The sequence below is a fragment of the Pleurodeles waltl genome, chromosome 5 (genome assembly GCF_031143425.1).
Source record: "Pleurodeles waltl isolate 20211129_DDA chromosome 5, aPleWal1.hap1.20221129, whole genome shotgun sequence".
Classification (NCBI taxonomy): Eukaryota; Metazoa; Chordata; class Amphibia; order Caudata; family Salamandridae; genus Pleurodeles; species Pleurodeles waltl.
This window is the reverse complement of record NC_090444.1, coordinates 1,668,179,532-1,668,191,723: the sequence shown is the minus strand read 5'-3', so window position 1 is coordinate 1,668,191,723 and position 12,192 is coordinate 1,668,179,532.

The following is a 12,192-nucleotide window of genomic DNA, read 5'->3' as shown; positions in this document are numbered from 1 at the left end:
GCAGGGTGTGAGGGAGATGATGGCATCCAGTACCTTGGGTAGGAAGGCAGAGAATGAGGGCTGTGAGATCCCGTCAACCAGGGCACCAGTGGTTTGAAATGAGCCACTTGCCAACATGTGGAGGACAGCTAGCAGCTTGGTCTCTGGTGGAATGGTGTGGGGTGTGTGCAAGCTGGGTGCCAACTGTGGCTCAAAGTTGTGCAGCAGCTGCTGAATGGCTTGCCAGTTGAGTCTTTACCTTTGGATGATGTCTTGTTGCCGGAGTCCCTGAAGGGTCGTCCCGGTCCTGAATATCCTCTCCTGCCTTCTGCGTTGCCTTTGGGGTCCCTGCTGGTGTTGTGGAAGCTGCTGGTGTTGGTCCTGTGCTCTGCGTCTTCGTGCATGCTGGATGAACAGCACCTCCATGTCTTCCTTTTGGAGCTCTGCTGTTGCTTCTGTGTGTTTTCCTTAAGTAGTGGTGTGTTTGCCCCATTTTAACGCCTGCCCTGACCCAGGCGTTTTTTTTTTTTTTTTAATGCAAATCGGGCTGTGCATCATTTTCCGCCTCCTGGCCGTGCGGGATTTTTGCGCGGTAGCATAAATATGGAGCACGGGTGTTTACGTCATTTTTTGGACAGGAACGCCTACCTTGCATGTCATTAATGCATGGCGGTTTCCCGCATCCAGAAAATGACGCACAGAGAGGAATTTTGACGTTAGCGGGGTCGGGCGTCATAGTATAAATATAGTGCAAGGTTTGCGCCAAATGTGCATCAAAATGTTTGACGCACATTCGGCACAAAGTATAAATATTACCCTTGGTGTTTGAGCAGGAGAGGCTGGAGACCTACTTGATACCACAGCTCAAAAGGTTTTGCATGGAGCTCAAATGCTCTATTAAAGGCCTCACTAGGAAGGAGGAGCTGCAAAAGGAGCTGAGGCCCTGGTTGGCAACAAAGGAGGCTGATGAGCACACAGAGGAGTAGTATGCTATTTTGGATAGAGAGAAGCAAAGTCTGCATGGGGATTTTGTGAATCAGACTCCACCTGGGAGGAAGGCACCTTCCAGGGTAAGTAGCAGTGTTTCTTTGACAGGTCTGTCCCCAGAGGAATTGGAGGCTAAACGGGAGGCAAGGGAGCTCCAGTTCAAAATAGCCAGGCTCAAAAGAGAGGCAGAGAAATAAAAAAATGCCATGGAGGAGAAGAAAATTATTTTATCTCACAAACTGAAGAGCAGGTCCAGCACAGATGGTGGCAGCAGTTCTACAGTGCCCTTTCAAGGAAAGGTACATATACCAGGGATGTGGTGTAGATTTTTGTTGTGAGGGTTGACATAGAGCAGTGGATTAGCGGTTATGAAGTGGAACTGAGAATGAACAGGGTCCATGACAGAGATTGGGTTGGCAGCCCAGAGTGAGCAAAATTGTATCTTTACTTGTGTATGTTAGATTTTAGTCGTCTTGGTCGTGTTTTACTCAGAAAAATATTGGCTATTTTTCTAAACTGGTGTGGAGTACTTTTGTGGTGTTTTCACTGTGTTACTGTATGTGTGTACAAATATTCTACACATTGCCTTTGAGATAGGCCTAACTGCTTGAGCCAAGCTACCAAGGGGGTGAGCAGGGGTTATTTTAGCTGTGTGACTCCCTTACCTTGACTAGAGTGAGGGTCCCGACTCGGACAGGGTGCACACCACTGCCAACTAGAGACCCCATTTCTAACATACACTTACCTGTAAAATCCTTACATTTTTGTTGTAAAAGCATGCATGGTAAAGGCATATGTGTGGGAAATTTTGTGTGGTAAAGGCATATGCATTATAATGGATTTATGGTAAAGGTACTGCGTGGTATCGGCCGCATTGTAAAAGCTGTTTCCCACAAGGATCCACCTGGGGTGTAAACTTACCATCAATAGAAAATAAACAGAAAGTAAATGGAAGTAACTAAACTAAAATTAAGCAAATGTATAGTGGCTTTTTATTGGGTAACCTTTCTCATACATGTTTTAATGATTCACAAGCATCTCATATTAACACTTATGCATAAAGCAGGACAAGCTCCCATGCAGAGGCCAATCCTGGACTTTACCTCTGGGAAACACCATACTTGTCTGGCTGCTGGAAACATACTTATGTCAAAATAACAATAATAACTTGTGTTCATACAGCGCCTCAGTCCATTCTAATCGTTGTAAATAGCATGTTTTCACTTTTAATACTTTTACCCCGACTTTGGAATGATGGATGCCTGAGCTGGAGTTCCCACAATTCAAAGTGGTGACATGTAAATCACAGCTGATGCCAAAGGGCAACATTTAGGTACTCTGCCATTTTACGTGTATATTTGTTCATAAAAAATATTTAGCATCTTAAAAATTCGACAGCCATCTCCTCTGATGCCCTGGAAGTGGCGATTATTTTGCCCCATCATTGTACTGATCCTGGACTAACTTGTGGCCCAGCCCCAGCAGCTGAGGTCAATATTTCTGCCTCTGAAACAAACATTGAATCGGACAGTTTTACAGATTACTTAATTTCCCCTTCCTGTGGAATTTTTGCATGGGAATAGAAATATTAAAACTGAAACAGGGTAAGCACAGTGAGACATTTGTTCTGCTTTATTTTTGGTGGACATGAGACATAGGGTATTCCCTTGTAAAACCCCTTGCACGTAAACACACAGTATGTCTAAAAGATCACGTTTGTTTGATTGACCATATTACTGAGGCAATTTAACTATTTTTACTTTTCCATGCTAAATAGTTTTTGGGTGCTGCTGTGGCCCAGGAGGGACCAGGATGTCGCCACTTGGAGGAGGAGACAGAGGGGGTGCCCAGCAACTCAGGGAGCCCTCACAGAAGCAGGCAGCACTTGCAAAAGTACCTGAACAGGCACTTGGAAGGAAAGTGAACCGGAGTCCACGTGAAGTCACAAAAGGGAGTCCCACGATGCCAGAGGACAACTCAGAAGGTTGTGCACTGCAGGAAGGAGTGCTGGGGCCCAGGATTGGCTGTGCATGAAGGAAATCCTGGAAGAGTGCACAGGAGCCGGAGCAGCTGCAAATCACGCGGTATCCAGCAATGCAGTCTAGCGTGGGGAGGCAAGGACTTACCTCCACCAAACTTGGACTGAAGAGTCACTGGATTGTGGGAGTCACTTGGACAGAGTTGCTGAGTTCCAGGGACCATGCTCGTGAGGATGAGAGGGGACCCAGAGGACCAGTGATGCAGTCTTTTGGTGCCTGCGTTAGCAGGGGGGAAGATTCCGTCGACCCACAGGAGATTTCTTCGGAGCTTCTGGTGCAGGGTGAAGGCAGGCTACCCCCAGAGCATGCACCACCTGGAAACAGTCGAGAAAGCCAGCAGGATGAGGCGCTACAATGTTGCTAGTAGTCGTCTTACTACTTTGCAGTTTTGCAGGCGTCCTGAGCAATCAGCGGTCGATCCTTTGGTAGAAGGTGAAGAGGGAGATGCAGAGGAACTCTGGTGAGCTCTTGCATTCATTATCTGAATAATTCCCCAAAGCAGAGACCCTAAATAGCCAGAAAAGGAGGTTTGGCTACCAACAAAGGAGGATTGGCTACCAAGAGAGGTAAGAGCCTATCAGAAGGAGTCTCTGACGTCACCTGCTGGCACTGGCCACTCAGAGCAGTCCAGTGTGACCCCAGCACCTCTAAATCCAAGATGGCAGAGGTCTGGGACACACTGAAGGAGCTCTGGGCACCTCCCCTGGGAGGTGCAGGTCAGGGGAGTGGTCACTCCCCTTTCCTTTGTCCAGTTTCACACCAGAGCAGGGCTGGGGGATCCCTGAACCGGTGTAGACTGGCTTATGCAGAGATGGGCACCATCTGTGCCCATCAAAGCATTTCCAGAGGCTGGGGGAGGCTACTCCTCCCCAGCCTTCACACCTATTTCCAAAGGGAGAGGGTGTAACACCCTCTCTCAGAGGAAAATCCTTTGTTCTGCCTTCCTGGGCCAGGGCTGCCTGGACCCCAGGAGGGCAGAAACCTCTCTGAGGGGTTGGCAGCACCAGCAGCTGCAGTGGAGGCCCCGGAAAGGCAGTTTTTCGCAGTACCCAGGTACTGTGCTAGAGACCCGAGGGGATCATGGAATTGTCCCCCCAATGCCATTCTGGCATTGGGGGGACAATTCCATGATCTTAGACATGTTACATGGCCATGTTCGGAGTTACCATTGTGACACTATACATAGGTAGTGACCTATGTATAGTGCACGCGTGTAATGGTGTCCCCGCACTCACAAAGTCCAGGGAATTTGCCCTGAACGATGTGGGGGCACCTTGGCTAGTGCCAGGGTGCCCACACACTAAGTAACTTTGCACCCAACTTTCACCAGGTGAAGGTTAGACATATAGGTGACTTATAAGTTACATAAGTGCAGTGGTAAATGGCTGTGAAATAACGTGGACATTATTTCACTCAGGCTGCACTGGCAGGCCTGTGTAAGAATTGTCAGAGCTCCCTATGGGTGGCAAAAGAAATGCTGCAACCCATAGGGATATTACCCTGGGTACCTCAGTACCATATATTAGGGAATTATATGGGTGTACCAGTATGCCAATGTGAATTGATAAATTAGCATGTTAGTGACAAATTTGGAAAGCTGAGAGAGAGCATAACCACTGAGGTTCTGGTTAGCAGAGCCCCAGTGAGACAGTTAGGCATCACACAGGGAACATATACAGGCGCAAACTTATGAGCACTGTGGTCCTGGCTAGCAGGGTCCCAGTGACACATAACAAACATACTGACAACATAGGGTTTTCTCTATGAGCACTGGGCCCTGGCCAGCAGGATCCCAGTGATACAGTGAAAACACCCTGACATATACTCACAAACAGGCCAAAAGTGGGGGTAACAAGGCTAGAAAGAGGCTACTTTCTCAGTCAGGCATTTGAAAATGCTATGTGGGTACGGTGTTGTGACACAGAGTCCCAAAACCAATCCACAAATGTAATGTCACTCCAAGGTTTGAGTCATATAAGTGACCTATGTTTCTCTTGAGGCAGTGGAGGACCACCATACCAAGCAGCATGTGTTCACATATTTCCAGTGGTTAATTGCACAAAGGTGTCCAGTTCAAGTGTGTGGCCATGTGTAGCATGTGTCATTATTGGCGTCCATGTTGTCACAGTTACGCGTAGGTATAGTCATGAGTCTGTGGAGCCATTCCCTGCATTATCAAAGTATCCTTCACAGCTGAATTGAACGAAAGCCAAAGAGGAATTGAGAACACACATGGAGATAGTCCAGCTATGGCACTGCAGAAGTTTTATGAGACTGATAACAGGGCAACCTTGGTGTGCTCACAAAGTTAATGGATCAGTAATTTAAAACCGGCAGGTTTCCTCACAACATTTGTACACAGGGTTGCCTCTAAAATTCCCACTGCAGCCGGGAACATCAGTGCCTCTTTGCTGATCAATCTCACAGCTATTCACCACACAAGCCCCATCAATAAGTTGGGGCCGATAGGAATTAGTGTGTGGACCGTCAGGGTACAAACATGTGTTGACATTTCATGCACATTATCAAACGTTGTTTGTTGTGCTGGAGGCACCATGTCCAATCCATGCATACAGCCATGGAACACTGTCACTATTTGTCCCTCATGAATACATGAAACCCAGACAAGGGATGGGCCGTGATTAGGCTATTTGAAGACATGTCCCCCCCCCCCCCACCCCCCATGATACGATAAGTCAACTGATTAGGCTATACAATGTATTTGAGTATTCATTGTAGACCTACCTGACACACTACCCCAGGAGGAAAGTAAGGGCATGGAAAGCAACTATGAGACAAATGTAGCCACAGGGAACCTTTTTGGTAACACAAAGACAGGAACCAGTCAGGCTAACAGGATGCAGGGTCAGTCAGGAACAAAAATGAACAACACAAATACACAGTGAGCAGACTGAGACTGGTCAAAGCTGCAACAACACTGTGGAAAATGAAACTGTATTTGTCCTGTGTGCTGCAACGTTACACAGTAACCCAAGGCCTGTGTTACACAAGTGATTTATACGGCAATGAATAACAGGGATATACATATAATGGTAGTTTCCATGCCGTTCCAGGCAGCAGCAAGGGCAGTGCAGGTTCAAATGGCTGGTCTGCATGGAAGTGCTCACAGGTGTTTGCAGCTTCAGTCTCTCACAAGTCTGGTAGGTGAGAATCAAGTTCAAAGGGCCAACAGTGCCTTTCACATGGGAAGCAATGGACAGGTGATTACAGGTCCTACAGACTACCAGGCAGTGCATTATCTGACCAGAAGACCATGCAGACAGATGAACTATGACTATGGCATGCCATACTAAAGAGGGAAGCACACTGGAGTCAGAATGTGAGTCTGGGTGTGTGTAGATGAAGGATTATCTGGGTATAAATAGTCCATTTCCAGGGCCCCCTAGAGAAGGATGGGGAGAGACAGAAAACATGGCAGTGGGAGGACTTTAGACCTGGGATGGCATCTGCAGGGGATATCTTGTGAGCAATGCTAGTCATGCCTGGGGCACTCGTGCTATCCATTTGCAGATTACATGGATTTCTTGTCACACATACTCCTTGCAAAGATAGCTGATGTCACACTTACTGCTGTCAAGGGTCTGGTCATACATTCCTGTTACCAATGCAATAGCACATCCACTGCCTCATGTATGAGGCATTTTTTTTTTCCTTATTGAATGATGGTGTCTTTGTTGTGTGCCATATGCTGCAATGAACCATGTTGCCAACATGTATGTGTGAAATAGCTGTGGTCCTCTGATATTGCCCTTCAAATGTGAATTGTACAGGATATATGTCATTTACAGTGTGTGTGAAGTTGGGTGTACATTAATACCCATCAAATGTGATGTGGATTTTTCAGGATCCTAATTTGTATTTCTGAAATGCTCCATGAGGCTACACTCTGATTATGGATCTTAGGGATAATATGATGCATAAATGATTGCCCAGACCATGATATAGTGATTAGAATAGGTGTTTAATGACATATGGTAAGACAGTGGTGATGGTGACTATAGTTAAAATAAGTTTTGGACAATGTGTTTTCTCCGACGCAATCCTGCTGCAGTGTTTGGATGGTCCCCCTCATGTTGATGGACAACATCCTCCTCTTCCTCCTCTTCAGGCATTTGTGGGTCTGGTTCATAGAGGGGGATGTTCCTCGTTACACAAATGTTGTGCAGGATGGCACAGGTCAAATTGATCGTGCAGACCATTTCAGGTGAGTATAGAAGGCAGCCTCCGTTGATGTCGAGGCACCTGGATCTTGACTTCAGGATGCCAAAGGTCCTCTCAACTATGGTGCGTGTCCTCCGATGTGCCTCATTGTAGGCACGCTCTGATGCTGTGCTTGGGTTTGCAAATGGGGTAATGATCCTTGGCTGGATCCCATACCCCTGATCAGCTGAAAGAGAAAATGGGTGAGAAAATGTTGATGTTGCTTGTACCATGATTATCACTGTGCATGGCAGTTGTTCTCTTGTGTTGTCTGTGACTCATCTGTGTTTGTGTTATTGTGTGGAATCCTAGGCTTCTAGGATGTGCCATCGGCATTGGGATGTTTCATTATTTGAACTGGTGTTTGGCTAATTGACCGGATGTCAGCGGTATTTTTGTAGACTTTCAGTACATTGTGTACTCCCATGCATTATGTCATGTGAAAGAGGTGTCCATGTGTCTTAACTGGGGGTGACATGATACTTCCATACACAGAACCAGTTCCACAGTGGTGTTAATACGGTGCCATCTATATGGCCTGCACATCCCATCCAATTTAACAAATGCAATAGAATTAGTAAAACATCAGTGAGGCCCTTTGATTTGGCTACTTGGCATTGTACAACACATCTCCATAAGTTTTCAGCACTGACGTGTTGACAATTGACAATGCACAAATATCCCATGTGTGACAAGTTCTCTGCAGACCTGTTGATCTGCCCTTACCGAGTGGACTCATGTTCAAACATGTACCTATACTACTGAACCTGGTCCAGTTCAGCTGGCTAACTGGTTGTGAGGTTGACGGTTTGAGTGTCAGAAGGTCCATATGCCTGTACATCTGTTGTGTATATGTGTAATTGTCTCAAACCGTATGTGTAGCAATGTGCACTTTGCAATATTGTCACATCAATATGTGTTCTTTGCACAGTCCAATTCCTTATTGGTAGCGGGCAATGTCACCCCAGGAGTGATGTGAGATGTTGGTACTGCCTCAATGTTTCCATGTCACCTTCATTAGAGTCATCATCATCATGCTATGTGTCTCATGGTGTTTGACCTGCAGCGAAACACATTACACACCCCTTACACAGTACTTATTGCTTGGAAGGGTGTTTGATTGAGTGTTATTGATGTGATATTGAAGGATTCATCTTCCAAGTTGTACTGCCAGTTAAGGCCATGTCATTGTCATTGTGTTGTTTTAAATTGTTCCCTTGTGTCTGTGAAGTGGCATCTGTTGTTATTTGCATCTGTCATTTGTCCATAGGTGTGTATCCCATTGGGTGAGGATATCACACATGACTAGCAGTATCACAACCTCAGTGTCTTCCTGGCCACGTGTCCATGTAGTGGTGTATGTGTTGTATGTCCTACAGGGTTGCTGTGTTGTGTGTATACAAGTAGGTTTCTGTACTTACCAACAAGTAGGCCATTTCCATATCGTCCATCCTGGAAGTGTTGATTGATGGTGCAGTGGCAGAATATGAATGAATCATGTACACTCCCAGGATACTTTGCCACGATGTTGGTGATCAATCCCCGGTGATCGACAATGGCCTGCACATTGATGGAGTGTGTGTGCTTCCTGTTGCGGTATAGATGCTCGGTTGCAGCAGGTGGCACAATGCGTACATGTGTGCAGTCAATAACACCAAGCACGTGTGGGAAGCCGTTGATTTGGTAGAAGCCCTGTTTGGTCTCCTGCTGCTTCAGCTGTGTGTTGGGGAAGCTGATGTGGCAGGGTGTGAGGGAGATGATGGCATCCAGTACCTTGGGTAGGAAGGCAGAGAATGAGGGCTGTGAGATCCCGTCAACCAGGGCACCAGTGGTTTGAAATGAGCCACTTGCCAACATGTGGAGGACAGCTAGCAGCTTGGTCTCTGGTGGAATTGTGTGGGGTGTCTGCAAGCTGGGTGCCAACTGTGGCTCAATGTTGTGCAGCAGCTGCTGAATGGCTTGCCAGTTGAGTCTGTACCTTTGGATGATGTCTTGTTGCCGGAGTCCCTGAAGGGTCGTCCCGGTCCTGAATATCCTCTCCTGCCTTCTGTGTTGCCTTTGTGGTCCCTGCTGGTGTTGTGGAAGCTGCTGGTGTTGGTCCTGTGCTCTGCGTCTTCGTGCATGCTGGATGAACAGCACCTCCATGTCTTCCTTTTGGAGCTCTGCTGTTGCTTCTGTGTGTTTTCCTTAAGTAGTGGTGTGTTTGCCCCATTTTAACGCCTGCCCTGACCCAGGCGTTTTTTTTTTTTTTTTTTACGCAAATCGGGCTGTGCATCATTTTCCGCCTCCTGGCCGTGCGGGATTTTTGCGCGGTAGCATAAATATGGCGCACGGGTGTTTACGTCATTTTTTGGACAGGAACGCCTACCTTGCATGTCATTAATGCATGGCGGTTTCCCGCATCCAGAAAATGACGCACAGAGAGGAATTTTGACGTTAGCGGGCGTCATAGTATAAATATGGTGCAAGGTTTGCGCCAAAGGTGCATCAAAATGTTTGACGCACATTCGGCACAAAGTATAAATATTACCCTTGGTGTTTGAGCAGGAGAGGCTGGAGACCTACTTGATACCACAGCTCAAAAGGTTTTGCATGGAGCTCAAATGCTCTATTAAAGGCCTCACTAGGAAGGAGGAGCTGCAAAAGGAGCTGAGGCCCTGGTTGGCAACAAAGGAGGCTGATGAGCACACAGAGGAGTAGTATGCTATTTTGGATAGAGAGAAGCAAAGTCTGCATGGGGATTTTGTGAATCAGACTCCACCTGGGAGGATGGCACCTTCCAGGGTAAGTAGCAGTGTTTCTTTGACAGGTCTGTCCCCAGAGGAATTGGAGGCTAAACGGGAGGCAAGGGAGCTCCAGTTCAAAATAGCCAGGCTCAAAAGAGAGGCAGAGAAATAAAAAAATGCCATGGAGGAGAAGAAAATTATTTTATCTCACAAACTGAAGAGCAGGTCCAGCACAGATGGTGGCAGCAGTTCTACAGTGCCCTTTCAAGGAAAGGTACATATACCAAGGATGTGGTGTAGATTTTTGTTGTGAGGGTTGACATAGAGCAGTGGATTAGCGGTTATGAAGTGGAACTGAGAATGAACAGGGTCCATGATAGAGATTGGGTTGGCAGCCCAGAGTGAGCAAAATTGTATCTTTACTTGTGTATGTTAGATTTTAGTCGTCTTGGTCGTGTTTTACTCAGAAAAATATTGGCTATTTTTCTAAACTGGTGTGGAGTACTTTTGTGGTGTTTTCACTGTGTTACTGTATGTGTGTACAAATATTCTACACATTGCCTTTGAGATAGGCCTAACTGCTTGAGCCAAGCTACCAAGGGGGTGAGCAGGGGTTATTTTAGCTGTGTGACTCCCTTACCTTGACTAGAGTGAGGGTCCCAACTCGGACAGGGTGCAAACCACTGCCAACTAGAGACTCCATTTCTAACATACACTTACCTGTAAAATCCTTACATTTTTGTTGTAAAAGCATGCATGGTAAAGGCATATGTGTGGGAAATTTTGTGTGGTAAAGGCATATGCATTATAATGGATTTATGGTAAAGGTACTGCGTGGTATCGGCCGCATTGTAAAAGCTGTTTCCCACAAGGATCCACATGGGGTGTAAACTTACCATCAATAGAAAATAAACAGAAAGTAAATGGAAGTAACTAAACTAAAATTAAGCAAATGTATAGTGGCTTTTTATTGGGTAACCTTTCTCATACATGTTTTAATGATTCACAAGCATCTCATATTAACACTTATGCATAAAGCAGGACAAGCTCCCATGCAGAGGCCAATCCTGGACTTTACCTCTGGGAAACACCATACTTGTCTGGCTGCTGGAAACATACTTATGTCAAAATAACAATAATAACTTGTGTTCATACAGCGCCTCAGTCCATTCTAATCGTTGTAAATAGCATGTTTTCACTTTTAATACTTTTACCCCGACTTTGGAATGATGGATGCCTGAGCTGGAGTTCCCGCAATTCAAAGTGGTGACATGTAAATCACAGCTGATGCCAAAGGGCAACATTTAGGTACTCTGCCATTTTACGTGTATATTTGTTCCTAAAAAATATTTAGCATGGAAAAGTAAAAATAGTTAAATTGCCTCAGTAATATGGTCAATCAAACAAACGTGATCTTTTAGACATACTGGCCCTCATTCTGACCTTGGCGGGCGGCGGAGGCCGCCCGCCAAAGTCCCGCCATCAGATTACCGTTCCTCGGTCGAAAGACCGCGGCGGTAATTCTGACTTTCCCGCTGGGCTGGCGGGCGGTCGCCTTCAGACCGCCCGCCAGCCCAGCGGGAAAGAGGCTTCCACGATGAAGCCGGCTCGGAATCGAGCCGGCGGAGTGGAAGCTGTGCGACGGGTGCAGTTGCACCCGTCGCGTATTTCACTGTCTGCGCAGCAGACAGTGAAATACATGTAGGGGCCCTCTTACGGGGGCCCCTGCAATGCCCATGCCAGTGGCATGGGCACTGCAGGGGGCCCCAGGGGCCCCGCGACCCCCCCTACCGCCATCCGGATCCCGGCGGTCCGACCGGCGGGATCTGGATGGCGGTAGGGGGGGTCGGAATCCCCGCGGCGGTGCAGCAAGCTGCGCCGCCGCGGAGGATTCAATGGGGCGGCGGTACACTGGCGGGACCCCGCCAGTGGTGCCGGTCCGACCGCGGCTTTACCGCCGCGGTCGGAATCCCCATTGGAGCACCGCCGGCCTGTCGGCGGTGCTCCCGCGGTCCTCCGCCCTGGCGGTCAAAGACCGCCAGGGTCAGAATGACCACCACTGTGTGTTTACGTGCAAGGGGTTTTACAAGGGAATACCCTATGTCTCATGTCCACCAAAAATAAAGCAGAACAAATGTCTCACTGTTTCAGTTTTAATATTTCTATTCCCATGCAAAAATTCCACAGGAAGGGGAAATTAAGTAATCTGTAAAACTGTCCGATTCAATGTTTGTTTCAGA